Genomic DNA, 23,282 nt, shown 5'->3' on the forward strand with positions numbered 1-23,282 from the left:
CTTAGGTTTAGTTTTTTCATGGCAAGTATAGAGGATAACTTTCCATTCTCAATTTATCACAAAAAAAAATGTGTTCCTACAAATACCAGTTCTAACAAAAAATCAGATTTAACACCATTCAGTTTCACTGTCCTTTTATACACTTTTTTGTGCCATTCAGATCCTGTTTATGAAAACAGTCTTTTGATGTTAATACTGTTGAAATTTGTTTAATGTCATGCAGTCTGTTGATAAGCTAATTTGTGTAAGTTTCAAAGTGAATTATGTAACAATTTTAAACTTAGGGAGTTGTTCCTGTCTCTACTCATCCCTGCACCTGGGTTTCTCAGGAAGGAGGAAAGCATTCTTATCTGTAGTTCTCCTTGAAGCTTGTACCAAGCACATAACATTTTATATCACACACAGTAGGATGCCAAAGCATGCATTTATTTTTCAACTAAGAAAAGCGTAACCCTTTAATGTGTATATGCTAACAAACAGAATGTACATGCATCTAAATGTCTATATTTTACTACATATATTCTAACAAACAAAAGTCTACTTGTACAAAAGTGTACATGCACTATTGTAAATGTCTAAATGTATATATCTGACAAGGCACAGTGGAAGCATTCTGGTGCAGAGCCTGTTTAGGAATAAGTGATGACATATTTAGAACTCTGACAATCAAAAATGATTTAAGTCTAAACAAATGATACAGACAATTACCATACAAAAATGTGAACTTGTTTTGCATGCCTGATAGATGGGGCATCCAGTGATGAAAAATGTAATGGGTTATATATGCACAGCTATCCTGGGCAGTATATGCCAGCATGAAGTATTGCCATCACCTATGCCCTAACCTTTTTGTGTGCCACACTGTGTCTGCTGGTGTCCATACCTCCTCTGACATCATCATCCTTTATGGAAAGAAGGTACTCCTCATTGTATGTTAATGGTTGGATTGTAGAAGGACCCCACATTATTGCGGTTGCTGGTAATTGCATTCTGCCTAAATTTTGTCTTTCCATAACCCACTTTTCCTATGCTGTACCATTGTTTGGTTCCTTTCCCATACAGCATTGATATCAACCACTACTTGAGTTCATATCTCTCTCTGCCTACCTTGCCTCCCCTTCCCCTTTCCCAAACAGATATTTGCCACATGTCCTGAGAGCATCCATTAGGATGTGCTTCTCTTCACATGTGAAGTTGTCTCTCCAGTGTTTTGATTCCTGGTGCTGCAGCATGTTGTAACCTGAAAACATTAATTGAGGGCTACAGTTAAACTTGACTCGCACATGACACCCACACCAAGACTGTTTAGTTGTATGTTGTTGTGTCTTTCGGCTTTTCCCAGTTAGGGGTCATCTTACTGTGAGGCGACAACGCTACCGCAGCACCACCACCGCATATATTGTAATAATGTACTGACTGACTGTTATTTTAATTTTCCTCAGTTACTATTTGCAACCAGTAATTATATATGTAATTGCTATAACCATATTAATTGATTTTATGTTGCAGCCCTACTTCTCTGTAAGTCTTATAAAGGCCAGAAAGTAACAAAATACATACACATAACCATCAAAAATGGAACCTTACACTTTCCCACTGCAGTGATTCTTAATATTGTAAAGGTAAAATCATATCTGTCTTACCTTTGTGGTAAACATGCCTCTGATAAACCAGTCTTTTTTGTAATTGAAAGTCTAACTACTTTATTTATTCATTTATTTTTAAAACAAGAAACATATTTATTAAATTATCATGTATGATGTAGACCATGTTACATTTATATAAATGACAATAAACCATAGTGACACAATCTCAGTTGCAAACATTATACATTCCAAACCATGCTGACACAATTGTAGCTGCAAACATTATACATCACTTTTAACATATCCAGTCATTGTTAGTCAGCTGTTATATAGCTTATTCAAATCCTGCCTTCTTTTAAACCTCATTCCTCCTCTGCATGTATTGATCCCACATTTCCCATTTTTCCTATGTAATTTGCTGCTACCCTTTTCTAAAGCTCCCAGTTCCAGTTGTTTTAACTCTGTTACTATCTTCACTACCTCTAGTAAAGTTGGTCTAGACTTTTATTTATTTTATTTATTTTTTATTTTACATTTGTTGACCGGGATAGTCCGACTGGATGCATGTCCATTTTCAGCGGAGGCCCGGGGAGAAAAGCTCCAAGGGTAAGCAGATACAGCATTACATACTACCAGCATTACGTATTACAAACAGACTATTTACAGAGATTACATAAGTAAGCAAGTTAAACAAGTTCCACAGGTTACAGTTAGTCCTGAGCACAAGTCAGGATTAAATTAAATTACACAGTAAACTGGTTAACAGATTTTTACACATTCGAGTTAGCCTGGCTTGATACATTGACATAGCCAGTTAAGTGACAAATGTTGTTTGAGTCTAGTTTTAAATTGACTTAAGGTGGAAAGTAAGGTAATATCAGCTGGAAGAGAGTTCCAGGATCTACTTACAGAGTTTGCAAAGAGAGAATCACCGGCGGTGTTATTAATTTTGCTAGTCTGAATTAGTAGTTTGTTAGAGGATCGAAGCGGTCTAGGATTGTTATAGGGGGTGATAATATTTTTAAGTGCAGGAGTATTGTCCAGATTATAGAGGATTTCATAGGCCATAATCAGTTGGTTATACTGGATTAGGCTAGGTAGTTCAAGCCAACCAAGCTGATTTAGATTGATGCAATGATGTGTCCTAAAAGGCAGCCCAGTGGCAAACCTGGCAATGTGGTTGTAGCAAATTGAGAGTTTGTTAAGGACAGTCTTGTTCAAATTCGAGAGTAGAGGGATGCATACAGAAGGGTTGAAAGAAGGTGAGAGCGAGCTATGGCAATTTTAGCTGGAGGGGTTAGGAAGGCTTTTATTCTGTAAAGTGACCCTAGTTTTTTATTGATGGTTTTGATAGTTTGGTTAACATGTAGGTCAAATTTGAGATTATTGTCTATGATGACACCTAATAGTTTTGTAGATGGGTCAGGGGAGATTATTGTGCCATCATTTGATTTTATGGTAAAGGTGAAAGCGGTATACCTACGTGTTGGTGAAAATAACAGCATTTTAGTTTTTTTGGGATTTAGGATCAGACGATGTTCAGAAAGCCAGTTTTCTATTGTATTAAAGGTGGTCTGGGTAGCTGACCATAACTCTACTGAAGATGTGGCTGAGCAAATCAGAGTAGAGTCATCAGCATATTGGATACAGCTGATTTTTGGGATGACAGTATAAAGGTCGTTAATGAAGATGGAGAACAGCAAGGGCCCTAGTATAGAGCCTTGTGGTACTCTGAGGGTGTTAGGTAGAAGGTTAGAGAGTTTGTTCTGCCAGAGGCCGGCCTGCTGTCGACCATGCAGGTAGGATTGAAACCATTGGAGGGCTCCAGTATCTAGACAGAATGTTTGCAGGGTGTGGATTAAAAGTTGGTGATCAACCATATCGAATGCCTTGGAAAGATCCAAAAAGAGGGCTGAGGATATATAATTATTGTTGGGATTATGGTTTATGGTGTTAGTAAAGGCTAGGAGGGCTGAAGTAGTGCTGTGATGAGGACGGAAGCCATGCTGAGTGTCTGCCATAAGGCGATTTTGGATTAGGTGGTGCATGAGTTGTCTATGAATACATTTTTCCATAATCTTTGCAAGTGGAGAGAGTATAGCTATTGGTCTATAACTGGAGAATTCAGTAGAGCTGCCTCCTTTGTGAAGTGTGATTACATAGGATATTTTCCAGATGGTGGGAATTTTAGCTTCTACTATGGTTCGATTGATAAGTATTGAGATGGGGTAAGCAATAGCATCAGCTGATTTTTGTAGGTACTCGGCAGGGAGTTGATCAGCAGAAAGTGTAGTGGGTTTTAATTATAAGATCAAGGTACGGATAAGTGAAGTGGCGACTGGTTGGAAGCTGAACGCAAGTAGGTTTCTAGGGGTGCTACTTTCAGGACCAGGGGAGCTAGGAGGTAGTTGGCTAGCTAGGGCTTGAATTGTCTCAGTAAAGAATTGGTTAAAACTATCAGAAACGTCTTCAGGGGTTTTATCAATAGTAGCAGCAGGGATTGGGGTTGAAGTTTGTCCAGGATGTAGTAGATTATTTAAACCTGCCCAAAACTTCTGAGGGTTATTTTGATTTACTGTCTGTAAATTACAGTAGTATTGTTTTTTGTCTTGTAAAATTGATTTTTTGGTTTCGTCTGTATTTAATGTGATCTTGAGGGTCTTTAGAAGAACGCCATAAAGCCCATGCTTTGTTTCTAAGGGTAATTTTGAGTTTAGACTCTATAGAAAGCCATGGTGCAGTTTTTGCCTTGGTTCTCTTTGAACGAACAGGTGCATGCAAATCAAGGATCTCAAGGAATTTGTTGTTAAAGTATGCTACTGCTTCCTCTAAGGGGAGGTGTTTTAGAATAGACCAATTACATGAGTTTAGTTCTTGTTGGAATTTGGCAGGGTCAAAGTTTTTATTGTTTCTAACCTTTCTGAGTAAGGGTTGTTGGGAATTAATGGTTTTGTGCTTAATTACATATGTGAGAAGGTGATCGCTTAGGCCATTAAGGAGGGTACCAGAGGTGTACAGTTGGGGGTGACTGTTTATGAGTACCCAGTCAAGTATACTTTCTTTTGGTTGGGTTTACCTATCCTGGTAGGGGTGGATATGATTTGTGTAAATGCATGCAGGTTAATATGGGTGGTTGGGGATTCTAAGGAACAGGTGCCCCAGTCTATGTTAAAGTCTCCAAGTAGTAGGGTTTCTTGGGGGTAGTGACATGATAACCAGTGCAGGATATCTTCAAATGTAGATATATTGTTACCTGGGGGAATGTACATAAAGATGATATTAATGCATTTATTTTTATTAAGTTGCAATTTGGTGGCAAGAATCTCAGAGTTATTAATCTGAGGAGGTTGTATTACATCTATGGTGACATTCAACTCAGATTTATAGAGTACAGCTACCCCACCCCCCTTCCTCGAAGCACGATCAGGCCTGCGTATGTTGTACCCAGGTGGTAACACTTCATTGTCTTTAGTGTTAGGTTTTAACCAGATTTCAGATAAACAGAGAATCTCAGGGGAGTGGATATCCAGAAGTGCATGCAATTCATGTACCTTGTTATTAATGCTTCTAATATTGAGATGACAGACTAGGAGAGAGTTAGTTGGCCTATTAATTGTAGGTTTGTAGCTTAGATTACAAGTAGAAGGGGTATGTGTATCTGAAGTGAGTGGGCCAGGGTTGGGGTGAATATCACCACCAAGTATTAGGTTGAGTCTATACTTGGTGATGAACTTCAGGAATTTGTTTATTAGTTTGTGGTAGTGTTTGGCTCTAGAGCTAATGTGCCTGGGGTTGAGATGTTGATAGACTGACCAAGATGTTGGATAGGATCTGGTACTGTAAGTATGATTGAAGGTGAAAGGATTTACAGCTGGGGTGATAGTATGGCCTTTTGGGACCTGAAATCCCGTAAGAAACTGGTTTTCATACAAGGTAAGGAGGTATGGTGTGAACAAGAGGGGTGTGAACAAGAGGGGTAGTAAAGAGGAGTATATCATTATATGTGATTCAGCTAGTGAGTGAAGGAACTGTTTTAGCTGGTGAAGCAACACCAGAAGATAGAGTGGTGAGGTAAAGGTACTGGAAGGGGGGTAGGAGAATGCCAGATGAAAGCTAATAGGTGCTGTTAAATGTAGGTAGTAGAATAGGGGTGGGTGGAATTATCCCAGATGACAGCAGATAGGATCTAGAAAGTGGGGGATTGGCTATAGTACTATAAATTTAGAGGTACTGGGGGCGGGAGGGAATTGGGGGCAGGGAGGGGAGCGAAGAGAGCCCGAGCGTAGCGAGGGCGAATGTAGCGGGGCTATTGCAGTTTACAAGGTTTCCTAAGGTGTCCTAAAGCTATAAGGTAAGTATTACAGCTCTAATGTAAGAGTCAATTTACTGCAGTTACAGGGGAAGGAGGCAACAACTCAAGTAGAAACAAAGAGCTCTTTGGCTGACCAATATGGTGACCTGCTTAATTACAAAGCACTGTAAGTGAAAGCTTAACAAATGCGTTTTGTGTGTAACCTACTCTGTTTAAATGTTGAGAGAAACTGATTGCAATCCAGTAGACACCGTTTTGTAGGGAACTGTAGAGTTCAACTAGGAAAAGAGAAAAGCAGACATTCTAGGGTAAGCATGAAGACAACAACAGGCAGTTATTTTGTTACTTTGATTTCCATTTTCTAGTAATTGATTTTTTGGCAGCCATCGTAATTAGACTCAGCAAGGCTTTACTATGTCTAGGCAATTCCGAATTTGTATCATAGCTCAAAAAAATCATTTCCCTAGTCACTCCAACTTGCTCACCCAAAATCCCCAACAGAGCAGTCTGCAGGGAATCTTTAAAGTCTACCAACTCATTACACTCCCAGAAAATATGTTCCCAGTTATCTCTTTCTACTACATCATACCTCCATTTGCTGTCTACCTGAGGAAAAATTCTTTGAAGTCTGCTTGGGATATAAAAATACCTATGTAAAAACTTCCAGGCAAAGATATGAAATCTTCTAGAATTTGTTCCATATTTGGGAGACATACATATATCACCCATTGTTTCTTTGTGAATTGCTTATCTAATCTCCCTTCCCAGTCCTTCCTAAACTTCTTTGATTGATTCTTATAGTTATCATGCAACATTTCATATGCTGTACTAATTATTCCTTTCTTATGGCAACTTCTGTTCTAGATTCTACTAAAAAGTCTACCAGTGCTGGTCTTTCATTTAGGACCCCCCTTATTTATTTCTCTTTACCTATACTCTGATATCAGTCCTTGATATAAAAGCAATCTGTAGCTTGCAGTCCAAATAATTTCTTGGCATCTTCCCATTCTATTACATTTCCCTCTCTAGTTATTTGCTCACAGTACCTTGATTCCTTTGTTAGTTTTCTCCAATATATTCCTGCCCCCTCTTGCCTGTTGTCTGTATCCCTAATTGCAGTCATATCTTTCAGCAGAATCTGCTTTCTCTATTCCCATGTTTGCTTAGTTCTTAGAAGACCTTCTGCTAGTTTATGAATATAATGTTCTGTATGATTATTGTTCTCATCAAAGGTCTCCATCCAAAATCCCATTCTCTCCCTGTTACTTGAGATTCCCCACTGTTTCATCATCATCTCTTCCTACTTTGAATTATAGTTGTCTGTTTGTGCTATGTATAGGAGCCTTAACTGTGTTGCTCTGAAATACCCCTTCAACTTGAGTAGTCCCAATCCACCCTGTTCTGTTGGAAGCATAAACTTATCCCACTGGACTATTGGCGTCTTCCCCTTCCAGATAAAATCCTTCAACTATTTATTAATTGCTATCCACAACTTCTCCTCTGGTTGATAAAAATATGCCTGACAAGTGTATAAGACTTAAGGGACTAAAAATATTTTAACTGCTTTTACTATTGATAGCTATATAACAGAGCTTACATTTTTCTCGGTTTTTGTATTATCTTTTGTTTAATCTCTTCCCAGATATCTTTAGCTGCCACACCAGTATTGTTTTAATCCATTCTCCTAAATACTTCATTTTATCACGTCCCCATAAATATGGATATTGCTGAACCTACTCGTATGTAATTTACCCCTATTGCTTTTGGTTTTGCTTCATTAATTGTGTATCCCGAAAAGGTATGAAACTGTCTCAATATGTTCCACAGCACAACTTCCAAGATGGCTGCACATTGAGTAACAGTTTGTTTCTAGCTCTGCCAATGTGAAAACAGAAACTCAGTAGAGAAAGCCAGCAGACTTGTGTTTATGGGTAAATTTCAGTAGCTGGGTAGTATGTGCACTGTCTGGATGCTAGGAATAAAGAAATACAGAAGACCTGGAAAAAATCAGCTACAAAAAGTGAGGAAGAAACACTAACTGGGGAAAGTTCTTCAGCTGTTTAGCAAAAAGTAATGCAATCTTCAGACATGACTTCCGATAACCTACAGGAAGATATAAGACAACTGCATACAGACCTGGTTAAAATTAACACTGATGGAGTATATCAACACAAACAACAAAAGGCTGGGAAAAATGGAAGAAGCTTTAAACAGATATACAGATGAGATGATAAAGCTACAAAAATCAGAGGTCAAAATGAAGAAAAGGCTCACTGAATATGAGACTGTTCAGGAAGAGATGTTTAAAAAATAATAGAATTAGAGGACAGAGAATGTAGGGAAAACCTGAGATTTTCAACTATATCAGAGAAGCTGGAAGGAACAGACTGCATTAATTTTATGAAAGCACAAATAAGCAACTGGACTGGTATTCTACAGCAGGAGTTGTTAGTTGAAAGGGCACATCATTTGTATGCTCCATACTTGGCTATAAGAAAGCAACCTAGACCTTTAATAGTAAAGATACAATCCTACCAGCAGAAGGAGTTGATTCTGACAAAACTGTGGCAGAAGGACAAAGTACTAAAAGTGGGAGAAAACAGAGTGTCTATGGAAAATGATTACTCATTGTACACCAGCCAAAAGAGGAGCAAATTTATTCCACTATTCAGGGAATGTTTAGATGCAGGTGTGAGATTCAAAGTGTTGTACCCAGCTGTCTTCAAAGTATTCTTCCCTGGAGGACAAAATCATTTTTTGATGAAGTACATGCTAAGGAGGGAATACAAAAGTTTGTCCAACAAAAAGTAAGATGTGAAACAGAAGGAAATTCTGCTTCTTGTTCTTTTGGTACCTGTGAAACCTTTTCAAAATTTTCAATGGAAGATGTTGGAGAGAAGGAAGGGTGCATGAGAGTTGACTAGAAGAATCAATAGTACATTGGAAATGAAACTGAGACAGGACTTCTGAGATGAACAGTAACAAAATCAGTAACTTAATATGGAATTACAATACAATAATTATATTTGTGAAATATGACAGAACAAGAAAATATGAAAATATTTGACTTTTTCAGAATTTGTTGGACTTCTGTGGGACTCTAAAGCATATGCCCTACTTCACATCATTAATGTTCAGAAAAGTGCTTTGGGAGGGGGAAGAGGAGGGAGAAAGTTAAGTGTAAGTAATTTTTTTTCCTAAATAGTACTAATTTTGTATGTGGTTTTCTTTACATGCTATAAAGTTTTTTTCAGTTATTTTTAAGTGTAATGGAGATTGTAAATAGGTGATGCTGTTCGTTTTTCTTTTCTTTCTCCCTTCTCTCATTCTTCCTGTTCAGTTTTAAGAAATGTAGGCACTGGAATATAAAATAAAAGCCTGGTTAGAAAGCATGATAAAAAAATAATGTGCTCTTTCTTATTCTTGTATGGGGGAATGACTGGATTAAATACCTTAGATTGCTTTAGTAACAAGTTTTAAGAGAAAGCAAGTAAATGAAAAATAACATTGAATAGTATGTATTATTTGTATGACATTGAATATTTTGATACTTTTTTCCTAGCAAATACATGTATACTCAGTAACAATTCTGCATCTGGTCTTCATGTTTCCATGGCAACAATCTGATAAACAGAAACTGTCTGCCTGGTTCTCATGTTTCCATGGAGGCAATCTGATAAAAAGAAACTGGCTACAGTCTGGTGGAGAGTGATTGGCTGAGGAAAAAGAAAGAAAAATTGGCTAGGACATAATGTTCTCTGAAAGCATTCAGGGGTTTTCCCAGCTGGGAGAACTATAAAGATCAGACAAAACCAATTAGCACTTGAAGTAAAGCTTTCTTGTTTTATTTTATATTTTTAATGTAACTGGATACTAATATAAACAGGTGTTTTTTTTTCTTTTTCTCCCTTCTCTCTTTTTCTTTGTTCAGTTTTAAGAAATGTAGACACTACAATGTAAAAAAGGGGGGTAGAGGTCTGGTTAAGAAAGTATGGCAAAAGAAAAATCAGTGTACTTTTTCCCATACTTGCATAGGGAAATGGCTAGGTTAAGACCTTAGGCTTTATCCAGTAGCAAGTTTATTACAAAGCATGTAAATGGAAAAGAATATTAAATATTATAATGCTTTTTTCTGGTAAACAAGGTATCCTTAGCAGGTTTGTGTCTGGTTTGCATGTCACTAGAAGACAATCTGATAAAGAGAAATGGCTTGGAGAAAGTGTTTACTGAAATGATTCAAGTGTTTTCTTATCTGGGAGAGCTATAAAGATACGACAAAAACAGATAGCAGTTACTAAAAGCACAGGCAGTACCTGGCATCTTGGCATGCCTAACCTTTAATTTTGGTTAACTCTAGCCTGTCTGTGTCTACCAGTTTAGAACTTTTGTTCTTATTAGGAAGTGAAAATGTCAATATTTGAAGATGTACATAGTTTTCCGTGTTATTATTAAATTAATTGGTTTTAGGGGGTATTGGGGAGTTTTTTTTGAGGTTTTTCAATAAAACAAAACATTCTGTAAGTTGTGCACAGGCTCAAATGGATATGACAAGAATCAACCTGCCAAACAGTATATGCATGTAACATAAAAGTTGGAATTAGATGTTTAACAAAAAAAGCAGTTATACATAAAAGGTGGTAATAATAACTATATATAAAAACAATGCTTTCTGTAATGTCTTTCAATCTGAATGGTCTTACAGATAAGTTCAAAAAAGAAAGTGTAGTGAAAAAACAAAAATTTATGTAAGAAGTAGCATAGGCTCAACTGGATATGACAAGAAACATCTGTATAAAAGTTCAACCTGCCAAACAGTATATGCATAAAACATAAAAGTTGGAAGTAGACATTTAACAAAAAAGCAGTTATACATAAAATGTGGTAATAATAACTATATACGAAAAGTATGCTTTCTGTAATGTCTTTCAATGTGAATGGTCTTATAGATAAATATAAAAAAGAAAGATTAGTGAACTATGTTAAAAAATGTAGAGTGCAAATAGTTATGCTACAGGAGACACACCCGAAAAGAAATGAACATGTGCATTTGATAAAGAAATTTTTTCAGGATGGTTATTCAGTGGAATAGCTAGGATAAAGGAAAAGAGGAGTACTTATATTCATTGCAAGAGAACTCCAATAGTGATATAAGAGGAAATAAAGATAATAATGGAAGAGATGTAATACTAAGTGGCTACTGGCAAGGGAGGAGGATCACACTAGCATGCAAGGGTTGGCAGGGTGGCTTAATGGCTAAGGTGTTTGCCTTACAAACACAAGGTGCAGGGTTTGCGTCTCACAAGGGATAACTGGCTAGGCTTAAAATGGTACGCAGGAGCAGTTAGCCTAGTACTAAACTATGAACCTATGAACTATTTACATTCCACCTAAAACTGCTAAAATGGAGCTTAAGAAAATTCTGGGAGAAACAATCAGCTTTCAGTAAGAAATATTACTTATAGGTGAACACTGGAATTTGGTTTGCAACAGTGAAGATGTGTCTGGGGGGCCAAGTAGGGGAAAATATAACAAAGGAGGTTAGATTTTTGAAGAAATTTATGAAAATGTTTGGCATGGAAGATGTATATTCAGTACTAGGAGTTGGGAGTGGGGGTCTTGAAATGCACCGAATAATTATTTCAGATCATGTGCCAATAGTCACTAAAATAAAAATGCAAGGTAATGAAATAAAAATTAGTCAGTGTCAAAACTTGTTACTATATAAAGTTAAAGGCCTTAACTTAGACATTCCCCTATGCAAGAATGAGAAAAAACACACTATTTTTCTTTTGTCATGCTCTATTAACCAGATACCCCCTTTTTTACATTGCAGTGCCTACATTTCTTAAAACTAAACAAGGAGAAAGAAACAAAAAGAATAAACAGAAGCACCTATTTACATTAGTATCCCAATACACTTAAAAATAATTGAAAAAATGTTACTTTATAACATGCAGAGAACATCATGCACCACTTAAGTAATACTGTTAAGAAAAAAAAACATATTTTTACAGCTCCCTCCCTCCCTCCCTCCTCTTCCCCTCTCCTGAGTATTTTTCTAAACATTAATGACATTAAGTAGGGCATATGCCTTAGAGTCCCCTACAAGTTTAACAAAGTCCAAACAAGTCCAAAATTTCCAGAGTTTCTCGTGTCCTGTTTCACAAATCTACTGCTCTGCAGTCCCACATCTGTCAATCTCCAGGTTACTGATTTTAGTCTCCAAACATTAATGACATGGAGTAGGGCATATGCTTTAGAGTCCCTACTAGTTTAACAAAGTCCAAGAAAGTCCAATATTTCCAGATTCTTTTGTTCTATTCCCATTCATCTCCATCTCCCAAATCCTGTCTCTGCTTCATCTCCAGTGCACTCTCGATTCTGCTAGTCAACTTCTGTGCTTTTTCCCTCTCAACCATTTTCTGTTGAAACAGTGGGAAAGGTTTCACTGTTACAGTCTCTGTGTGGTCTTTATTACCAGAAGAACAAGAAGCCGAATCTCCTTTTGTTTTACAGCTCACTTTTTGTTGGATGAACTTTTGTATTTCTTCCTTAGCATGTACTTTATCAAAAAATGTTTTTATTCTTCCAGTGGAAAATATTTTATAGCTGGGTACAGCAGTATGAATCTCATACCTGCTTCATGACATTCCCTATATAATGGAATAAATTTATTTTTCTTCTGCCTGGTGTGCAATGAGTAGTCATTCTCCGCAAATACTCTGCTGTCTCCCACTTTTTGTACTTATTCCTTTTGCCACAGTTTCGTCAGAATCAGTTTCTTCTGCTGGTAAGATTGCATTTTTACTATTAAAGATATAGGTTGTTTTCTAATAGCCAGGTTTAGAGCATACACACAATGTTCCCTTTCAAGTAACAATTCCTGTTGTGGAATACCAGTTGAGTTGCTTATTTGTACTTTCATAAAATTAATACAGTCTGTTCCTTTGAGCTTCTCTGTTACAGCAGAAAACCTCAGGTTTTCCCTACATGCTCTGTCCTCCAATTCTATTATTTTTTAAACATCTGTTCTTCTGCTGTCTCATATTCAGACAGCCTTTTCTTCATTTCAAGCTCTGAGATTTGCAGTTCTGTTACATTATTTGAATATTTGTTCAAAGCTTCTTCCATTTTTCCATCTTTGTATTGTCAGTATTTCATTTATTTTAACCAGGTCTGTGTGCAGGTGCTTTATACTTTCCTCTAGGTTACTAGAAGTTATGTCTGGAACTTGCACTGCTTCTTTCTGAACAACTGCAGTACTTTTTCCAGTCTGTACTTTTTCCTCAACTTTTGTAGCTGATTTTCCTCCAGGTCCTTTATATTTCTTTCTTCCATGGCATCTAGGCAGTGCACTTACTAGTCAGTTACTGAAATTTACCCAGAAATCTGGGTCCACTGGCTTTCTCTGCTAAGTTTCTGTTTTCAGACTGGAAGAGACAGAATTAAGCTGTTACTCAATATGCAACCATCTTGGAAGTCCTCCCTGATAAACCAGTCTTAGTGAATTGTACCAGTCTTGGTGATTTCCAAATAATTTCAAAGTATTAACTCTTTAATAATTGCTTTATTTTGTTTGCACTTTCTACCGACTTTCAGCAAACAAATATGGCTCAGCCCAGTTTAATATAGCAGATTTAAGATTATTGGCATAAACTACATAGAAACTTCACATTTTTAAATGTATATAACTTATTTATAGAACACTTATTAGATATACAAAATGACTGACCAGAGCTTGCCACTACACCTTAAGCAGAGTGGGGAGGGGGATAAAGCATCAAGTATATGACATGCTGTACTGCTCAATTCATTACAGGTAGCTGACAGTATATTATCTCAGGAAAACACAAATAGTTTACATCATAATGCAGACTATAATAGCAAATTATAGGTTCTTGTTAGAATTACCATACTTTAAGGAAATGTAATTTTACCATTAAGTGTATTTCAACAGTATCTAATCATCCCTTCCCTCCTGAGGCACTCTGGAGCAAATCACAGGAACAGAGTACATCCAGAAACACCTTCTTGTACCAAAAAATAAAGAAGTTAGGAGATTAAATGAAAGATTATCAGGGAATAAACAAGCATTCATTACTGCTAGCAGTTTTCATTAATCAAGCAAGGCCTACTGTATTGTTCAGTTAAGTAATGCATTCATTCTGTCACACCTACTAAAAATGTGTTAAATATGTATTCCTCAGCTGTGTATACAAGTACAGCAAAGGTAAATAAGTTTGCAATCCTTTTCTTCTTATTTCTATAGCTGATGAGAAGCGCAGTTGCAATAAAGATCAGGTCCACAGAAGGCTTAAACAGCTGACAGAAGGCATTCTTAAGTATTACTTGTTTTATTATAGAAGGATAACAATACAAACATAAATTCCATAGCCAAAAATGGAAGAGTGTGCTAGATTTTTTTGATGAACTGATTTAAATATAGACAGTAATCAGAAAATTGCAAAAATAATAAAATGACCATAAGTAACCCTTTTGCTAAAGTCAGCAGTAGTGCCATGTGGCAGTATTATTTAAAATTGTAATATGCAGCAGAAATTCCTGCAGTAAACTTGCCTAATAAATGTTTAATATACTCTTTCAAAAAACTACTGTAACAGCAGCTTATGAGTCCTTCTTGTCTTGATGTTGTGTCTTTTTTCCTATCTCATATTTATTTATTTTTTTTTCCTGTCCCTTTTATGTTGCCTTTTCCTCTGTCCAGTGATCATAGGGCCTTAGCCTTGTACCTCCCAGGTTAGCAACTGCTCACCATCTCCCTCTGTCTGCCTGGGGAAATCATCTCAGGACTGTGATGGTGGCACCCTGGCCTGGTGTAGCTTGGAAAGCCATGAATGGCATGAGTTTCATGGCCTGGAAGAGGATGCAGTTGAGTGAGCAGTGAAGAGATGGTTTCAACCCATACAAGACCTCCTCCAGTGGCTTACAGGCTAGCTGAACTTGTCAGCTCCATCAACAGAACCATCAGAGGCCTCCATCTTCACATCTTTGGGATTCCCCACTGCAGTTCCATCAGGTAGTAAGAATATTTGAGGTCCTTCGGAAAAGGGTGAGACCGGATGTTCCACCTCCCCCTTCCCCATTTTCTTTGTATCTGCCATCTAATTGTCTTATGTCCTCCAGTGTCAGTCCATCAGAGTATTCCTGTCTTGTCTGTATTTCATGTAGTGTCCTTTCCTTAAGTCTTCACTTACTTCTTCCTCAATTTCCCGCTTATATAAAAAATTAAAAAAATAGGAGAATCTATCCCCTGCTGAAAACTGTTCCTTCTCCACCCCTTACAGCACAACTCTCTTTATGTCTTTCTTTTGTGTGCACATTGCCTTCTTTCTATGCACCCTATTTCTAGCTGTTCTTACTGGACACCAGTTTATTCAGTACTTAACACCTTATATCTTTCTTAAATTCACTTCTATCTGCACTGAGTGATGCTTTCTTTAACTGAGCTCCATTAATTTAAGCAGGTTTGTGCAAGCCTACTGTCACCTCTCAGATCCAAAAATAGCTAAAACATATCACTTTTTGGACAGTTTCATTTGCATATAACTGCAGTAGTTTTAACCAATTTCACAAGCTTAGAGACAGACCAAAAGCTTATAGACATGTCTGTTCAGCCCATTACTTTCACATAGTCACACTGTTAAATGACACTGAGCATAGTTACATAAAGGCAATGTGGCACTCTTCACATTTTGGCTTGTGCCTATACGAAGCCCAGAGCTATGAATCTTTGCTTACATGTCCTATACTTTTGGAAATGTTTCAAATTCTTCTGCATCCTAAAAAGTAATACTCTTCCACATCACACAAAAGGCACATTCTTTTTTCTACTCTCTTGTGTAATATATATGCTTTTACATGTAATGTATTTAAGAAAAGCCTCCATAAAATCTTTACACTCCCAAACGTTTTGAATTCTTTGCTGTGTTACATTTTTTTTCTTTGTCATCTAAATCTTACCAAAGATCTAGCTAATAATGTTTTGACATAACATTATGCCAGTGCTTTCTGTCTCTATGTGTGCTTTCTAGATATTTGTTCCATAAGATAAGTTCCATTTTCGCACCTTTTTTCCATTTTCCACAAGATTATTTCCTTCAAAAAAATTTTCATGACATTTTATATCATCCCAAAAACTGTTGATACTTTATCTTTAGTATATTACTTAATCTGATGTTGTCATTTTCATTAATTCCTCAATGTATGGGTACCAGATCTGACCTCAGATCACTTCATCCACTTTTATTCCAGGCTCCTGGATCTGACACTCAAGCTCCTCCCCTTAACCATAAAGCCCCTTACTACTGTATCACCTCAGATCTTGTTTACTGCACTAATGGTTTAGATGTGGATCGGGCTCTGTCAAACTGTGGGTTGTAGTGTTTCAGTTTCTGTGAGTAAAAAATAGACTTTGTTTTTTTCTTTATGATCTAATTTTCTTTGTTATCCATACCCCTTCCTCCCTTTACTCTGTTTTAGAATTTTTTGCTCTTATTTCTACCCTTTTTTGGGGTATGTCTTTGTTACCATTGTTGGTAACCCTTTCTCTCCTTTTTATACCCACTTTCCAGGGGTAGTATCATAATTAACATTGTTAGCAATTTTTCTTATCATAGCTGAGAAGCAAACCAGATTTAATTAATGCACTTTCTGTGGGCATGATACCCAATTCTGATGCCCACAGGGAGTGCGTTTACTGTTGAGACTCAAGCCACCTGGATTACCCCTATCAAATATGTGCAGGGTTCAATGCTAGGGCTAATAGTGATAGGTGAAATAAATTGGTTCTGAAGGTCCTTCTTCATCTGCTGCTGCATCAGGGGTTCAAACCCCCCTTCCAAAAAGCTAAAATCTTCTTTGGAGCCCAAGGAGCACATGAAACACTCGTCTGCTCGGTCCCCAAAATCTACTCTAATATCGGAGCTGCTTGCCAAGCTTTTGAAGTGCTTGGATCCAGCTTCTTCTGATCTGACTCCAACTATTTTAAAGTCACTTCAGCCTCAAAGCACCCAGTTCTCACTGGAGCCAGTCTCCTCATGGCTCCAATCGCCTTTTTTGTAGGAACCTCCCAGGATGTTGTTTAGTCCTCCTCCTACTTTATCATCTTTCAGGTCCTCCTGAAATCTCTCCAAAGCTGATGTGGATAGAATGATGAGGAAGTTTGTAATAGCTCAAGTTCCAGCTGGAGGTCCTACCATTTCCGTCCCCCATTGTATTTGTGAGCCTTCAACCTGTTTCCCATCCCATCATTTCTCCTTCTCCGATCTGACCAGCGATTTCAGAGTCATTGCATCCGAGAGCCCAGGAGTCTAAGTGTTGGATCCAAAGATAGCTTCTTCTTTGATTCTGACTGTATCCTCGACTTGTTTGACACAGACCCCCCCCCCTTGAGTGATGAAGCTTTGGCACCAGATATGGTGGAATGCCTACCACTCCAAGAGTTTCCGAACTGTCACTTCCCCTCTGAGCCTAGGCATAGTGAGGATCCAGGCAGGGTTGGCTCTTTAAAGCACCAGGAATTACATCTCTGGTGAGGTTGGCTACAGCTTCTTCTGGTCCTTCTACCTTTGAGGTTCTGGAGATGGTGTTCTGTCAACTGAGAACTCTTTTGACTCTTACTTCCTTCGATCCTAATCCCATCCTCCCTTCAGATTCAGCTTTTGAGCTTCATCTGCCTATTCCACAGGGACAGTCAGTGTGTGTTAGCTTCCAGGCAGTTCTGGTTCAGGAACTTCCCTCTTCTTCCAGCACCTCTCTAGATCATCCCACTGAAGAGGTTCACCAGAAGAGGTTATATAAGAGGAGGCACTTAGATTCCCCCCTGGAATCTCTGACTGAAGACACCAGTTTTGATGAGGGGGAAGGTTCCACCAGATCACTTACAGATGTCAGCTTCGGAGACATTTTTGAGATCCTTCACCAAAAGGAAGTTGGTTCTCCTAATACCATTTTCTGGAGGAATTGGTGTTCCTAGAAGCTTTTAGGTCTGGCCCATATACTTCTTGAGTTGCCCCCCTTGCTAGTGACCTCATAGACTTGTCTCATGCTGGACTTGGAAGGAACCAGATACTGTAGAACCAATCCCCCATCATCCAGACAAGGTCCTAGCTCCACCCAAAGACAGGCTTTTTAGGAGTAAGATAATTCCTGTAGATGCCATGGTTGTTGTGGCAGCCACAAAAAAGGAGCTAGCTGAACAAAGTTTCTCTGTCCATCCTCCTAATAGAGACTCTAGAGCATTGGACAGGTTTGGAAAGTGCATCTATGCTTCAGCAACCTTTGCCTTATGGTCACTTAATTATTTGGTACACTTTACTAGATTACAGAAGGACTTGATTAAGGAACTCTTTAAGTCTACCACTGGGTCTATGTAGTCAGAGGAATAGAAGTTTTTTTCTCACAACTGGCCACCCTTCAATTCATAACTAATGTGTCCATGAGGTTAAGCTCTCATGCAGCTGAAGATTCCTCATGGGCTGTGGGTTCAGGCATAGCCATCAGGAGACATGCTTGGATGTGCTTGTGTAATTTTATGGAGTCATTCAAGTCTTCTTTCATCAATACTCATTTTTATGGATCTTCCTTGTTTGGGCCCAGTATTAAAAATGCACTTTCCCATAGTGAGCAAGATGTAAAAACCTTATCCGCTGTAGGAATCTGTTTTTCTACCCAGCAAAGATCCTTTTCTAGGAATCAGTACAGTGGGGAAAAAGATCCCAAGGTCCTTTTCAGGATTCACAAGGGAAAATTTCTCCTGGGGGCAGAGGGGGAAATAATAATGGAAGATGCTATCCTTGCAGCAGCGGGGGTCTGCAAAACCAAGGGTTCCAAGATAACATTTTGGATAGGTCCTTTCAGCACTTCTAAAGGGTTGCCTGGCTGTTTTTCCTTTAGAGGCAGTCCAGGGCATTTGCCTTTGCACCCAAACACCTGGGCAGCCATCATAAAAGATCATTGGGTGCAAAGGATCATATCCGGAGGTTATTTCATGCCCTTTTTAAAAATTCCACCAGTCAAACAGAAACATCTCCCCAATGTTCCACCCAGTCAGTGCGAGTCAACAGCTCTAGAAATCAAAACCTGCTAGACAAGAGAATCATCTAAAAGGTCCCACCAGACCAATGAAAATCCAGAGTTTATTCAAGGTTCTTTTTAGTGCCAGAGAAAACAGGGGACTAGAGGACAATTTGGATCTGAGCCACCTGAATCAGTTTGTAAAGAACTCCAAGTTCGAGATGGTCATGGTTCAGTCCATGTTGCTTCTTCTGCAGAAGGACAGCTGGATGTACTCCACAGACATCCAAGATGCACACTATCACATCAAAATGAACAGATGTTCTCAGATGCAGTTGTGCTTTTGGCTGGTGGCCAGTTATTACCAGTTCAGAGCCCTGCCCTTTGGTCTCACCATTGCCTCCAGGGTGTTCAGCAAGTGTATTGCAGTGGTAGTAGCTCATCTCAGACTACGCAGATTCAGGGTGTTTCCTTATTTGGACAACTGGCTCCTTACTGCCCCAACTAGGCAGCTACTTGAAGAAGCCATGGATTATTGATTCCATTTGTGTCAGTCATTGGGGATCACAGTCAGTCAACCCAAGTTCCATCTTCAGCCATTTCAAGTCTTGGAGTTCTTAGGAGCTCACCTGGACATAGTCAATCATTTGGCCTTCCTAACACAAAACGGAGTTTATACCTTTCGATTACATGTCACTCAGCTCCCGTCACATCATATCCCTCCAGAAAAATTGGTACTTCAGGCCTTGGGTTTTATGGCTGCAGCAATTACCCTGCTACCCAGTGCTCATCTTCACATGCAAATTCTTCAGTGGACTATGGTAGTACAATGGTTGATTCTTTAACAACCTTGAGTCATCCTATAAAACTTTCTAGGGTTTACAGGGACTCCCTTATTTGGTGGATCCAGTCCAATGATGTTTTTCAAGGATGTCCCTTTACCTTTCCTTCCCCAAAGGCTACCTTGACCATAGATGTCTCCCAGCCGGGGAGGGGGATTTGTTGGGACAGACTGTTCAAGGCATATGGTCCCCAGAAGAGAATTTGCATGTGAATGTCTTAGAGATGCAGGCCTTTCAGAACTATCTTCATCTAGGAACAATTGCTATCCAGATGGACAATATATCAGTGATATGGTACATCAACAAATGGGGGGAACCAGGCCTACCCCCTTTGCTGAGAAGCAGTAAGAGTTTGGCAGTGGGAGATCTCCACCAACCACTTTCTGATAGCAACACATATAACTTGGAAATTCAACGTTCTAGCCAACAAGCTCAGCAGAACTATTCTGATAGCTCATGTGGGGTCTCTCAATCATACAGTGGCAGAAAGGATGTTTCATAGATGGAGTCAACCTTGCTGCAATCTCTTCACCTCGCCCCTCAACAAGTGCAGCAGGTTTTTTGCCCTAGGGAAGTCACTGAAAGATGCTCTAGTCCATGTTTGCCCCTCTGGTCTCCTTTACACCTACCCAACCCTACCTCTTATCCCCAAATTTCTTCAGAAAGCACTTCAGTTGAAGAGCAAGGTTATCCTCATTTCCCCCTTTTGGCCTTGGCAAGTTTGGTTTCCCTTCCTGTAGTCTCACCTTCTATGTTCTCCTTGGACACTGGACCCCAGTCCAGATCTGGTATCACATAGCTCAGAGATGGGTCAACCAGACATTACAGGCCTCATGTTGACTGCATGGTAAATCTGATGATGGCTAGAGAGTCCAGGCTTTCTTCTCCAGTATACTAAATTTTAATATCCTCCCAGAAACCTGTGACGAGGAAGATAATGCAAGAGTAACTGGAAAAGATTCTCCTACTGGGGACAACACAGAAAATTAGACCCCTTTACTACACTAATTCCTGCTGTTTTGGATTTTCTGGCCTCAATTTTTCAAGGATGTGCTAGTTTTTCCACCATCAAAGTTCAACTAAAAGCCACCTGTAATTATTACACTGGAGATAACACTTTCCTTTTAGCTTCATCCTGACTGTAAAGCATTCCTTAAAGGGACTTTTTTGCTTAGGCCTCTGATTATAGGTTCATAGGTGATTACTAGGCTAATGATCACAAGGGCCTTTTAAGCCTAGTCATGCATACCAAATCTGTGCCAAGTTTTGATACCCTTCATAAGTGTAAGCAGGGGCCTGGGAGATGAACCATCTACAAACTACCTGTGTCCATTAGATATATAGGTGTCAAACCAGGGATGAATTTCCAGTTTCTCATCCAATTGTCAAGTTGTATTTGAATTGGGCCAAGGAGGATGGAGAGCCTGTTCCATGGATGGGGTTGTCTCTGGGACACATATCTATCTCTCCAGCAGGTCCTATTCATTTCACAGGCAAGGTTTAGGTCATTAGAATGGGTAACTCTGGTGCTTTTGTTTTGTGGATATGCATGAGGTCCATTAGAGTGGGGTCTGACAATGCCCCTGTATGTCAGGCATAGATCTCCCTCAAAACCCTCAAAAGCCTGTAGGAAAAAGAATGCAGGGATATGGCCTTGAGAAGGTCTGCATAGGACATTTTACTTATGCTCTGTATTCTTTTAATGAGGAACCTCTGTGGACATTCCAATTGTTGGATATGCCTGTTTAAGTACATACCAAAGGGGGCACTGTACTCAATGACGGGTCTGATGAATGCTGAATACAGTGAAACAATTACTTTCTTGGACTTAGATGCCATACCTTTGTTATAAGTTGTGCAACATAGAATGATTTCCTCACCACTGTTGACACATGATGGTCAAAGGCTAGATTACTTTCTATGTTTGTCCCTAAGTCCCTGACTACTGGATCAACTCTAAGTGTTGTGTTATCAATATGATAGTTACCAGGGATGGATGACTTTCCAAAGGATACTGTTATGCATTTCTTGGCATTTAGTTTTAGTCCATGGTTCGGACACCAAGGTCTCTTATCACACATTCGGTGTTAAGTAGACTGCTGCCTATGTGGTAGTTCATGGGTACAGAGTTTTTACCAAAGGGGATGGCAATGCACTTTTTGGCACTGAGCTTGAGGCCATGGCTCTGATACCAGGCATCTGTCAAAGTGAGGCCCTTCTGTAGGATGTCCACATCATTTGGGAACTTGACTATGGCTCCTAGTTTTCAGTCATCTGTGAACTACATTAGCCAGAGGCCTTCTGTGTTAGCCTGTACTTCAGAGAAGTAGATACCAAACAGGAGATGTCCCAGGACTGAACTCTGTGGTACTCCACTTGTTACTGGTTTGAAGTCAGATTTGGAGTCTGCAACTTTTACAGTATGGGTTCTGTCAGTGAGCTAGTTGGCAACCCATCTTTTGACGTAGGGATTTATACCTAGTTTAGTGAGTTTAGCTATAATTCCAGAATGGGGGATGGTGTCGAAAGCTTTTGGCAAGGTCAAGATAGGCTGTGTGAACCACCTTACCCTCGTCTACGGCTTTGGTGTCTGCCTCAAAGAAGTCGATCAGGTTCAGGAGGCATGATCTACCTTTCATAAACCTGAACTGGGTGGGGTCCAGAGTTTGGAGGTTACCAATGCCTTTGTTTATGAGTTCCATGATGATACATTCCATGTCCTTGCAGACCAGGCTCATCAGGCTAATAGGGCGATAGTTCCCGGGATCAGTGGTGGCTCCCCCTTTGTAGAGTGGGATAACTGTTGCTGTGCACCACTCAGTGGGCACAAAGCCTGATGTGAGGCTATTATTGAACATGGTGCCTAGTTGGGGAGCCAGGTCGTTCTGAAGTTTGTATAAAACGCAGCCTGGAATGTTGTCCATTCCCATGGATGCTGTGTTTTTGGCTTTAGAGAGTGCAGCTTTTACCTGTGTAGTTGTGATTATAGGGACTCTGCATTCTTCCTGTATAGATATGGGCCATTTAGGGGGTGAGGGGGGTAAAGTTAGCACTGAACCTATCTGCCAGGATGTTGCCAATATCAGTTGGTCCTGTAATTTCTGTGCCATTGTGCTGTAACTCAGAGAAGATATGGGTGTTGTCATTGAGATTTTTGACATAGCTATAGAATGCTTTGTGGATGTCCTTAGAATCAGTGGTGATTTTGTTTTCTTAGCTAGCTTTGGAGTATCTTATAAGGGATCTCAGCTTCTTACTGAGGCTGACCAGGGAGCTCCTCCACTCATGGGATTTTACTCTCTTTCGCAACAGTTTCTTCCTTCTGTTGTACAGTTTTTTATGGCAGTGGGCCACCAGATTGGCTTCCTTCTTTTGGAGGATAGTGTCTTGGTCCTGTTTGGGATAGCATGATCCAGACACTTGTGTAAGTGCTTATAGAGTGCATTTGTGTAGGATGCAGCAGTCGCAACTGTATTGTCCATCTGCACGGGTGTCATGAAGTTCGCC

This window comes from Protopterus annectens, chromosome 6.part1, assembly GCF_019279795.1.
Source record: "Protopterus annectens isolate FY-2018-M chromosome 6.part1, PAN1.0, whole genome shotgun sequence".
Lineage (NCBI taxonomy): Eukaryota > Metazoa > Chordata > Ceratodontiformes > Protopteridae > Protopterus > Protopterus annectens.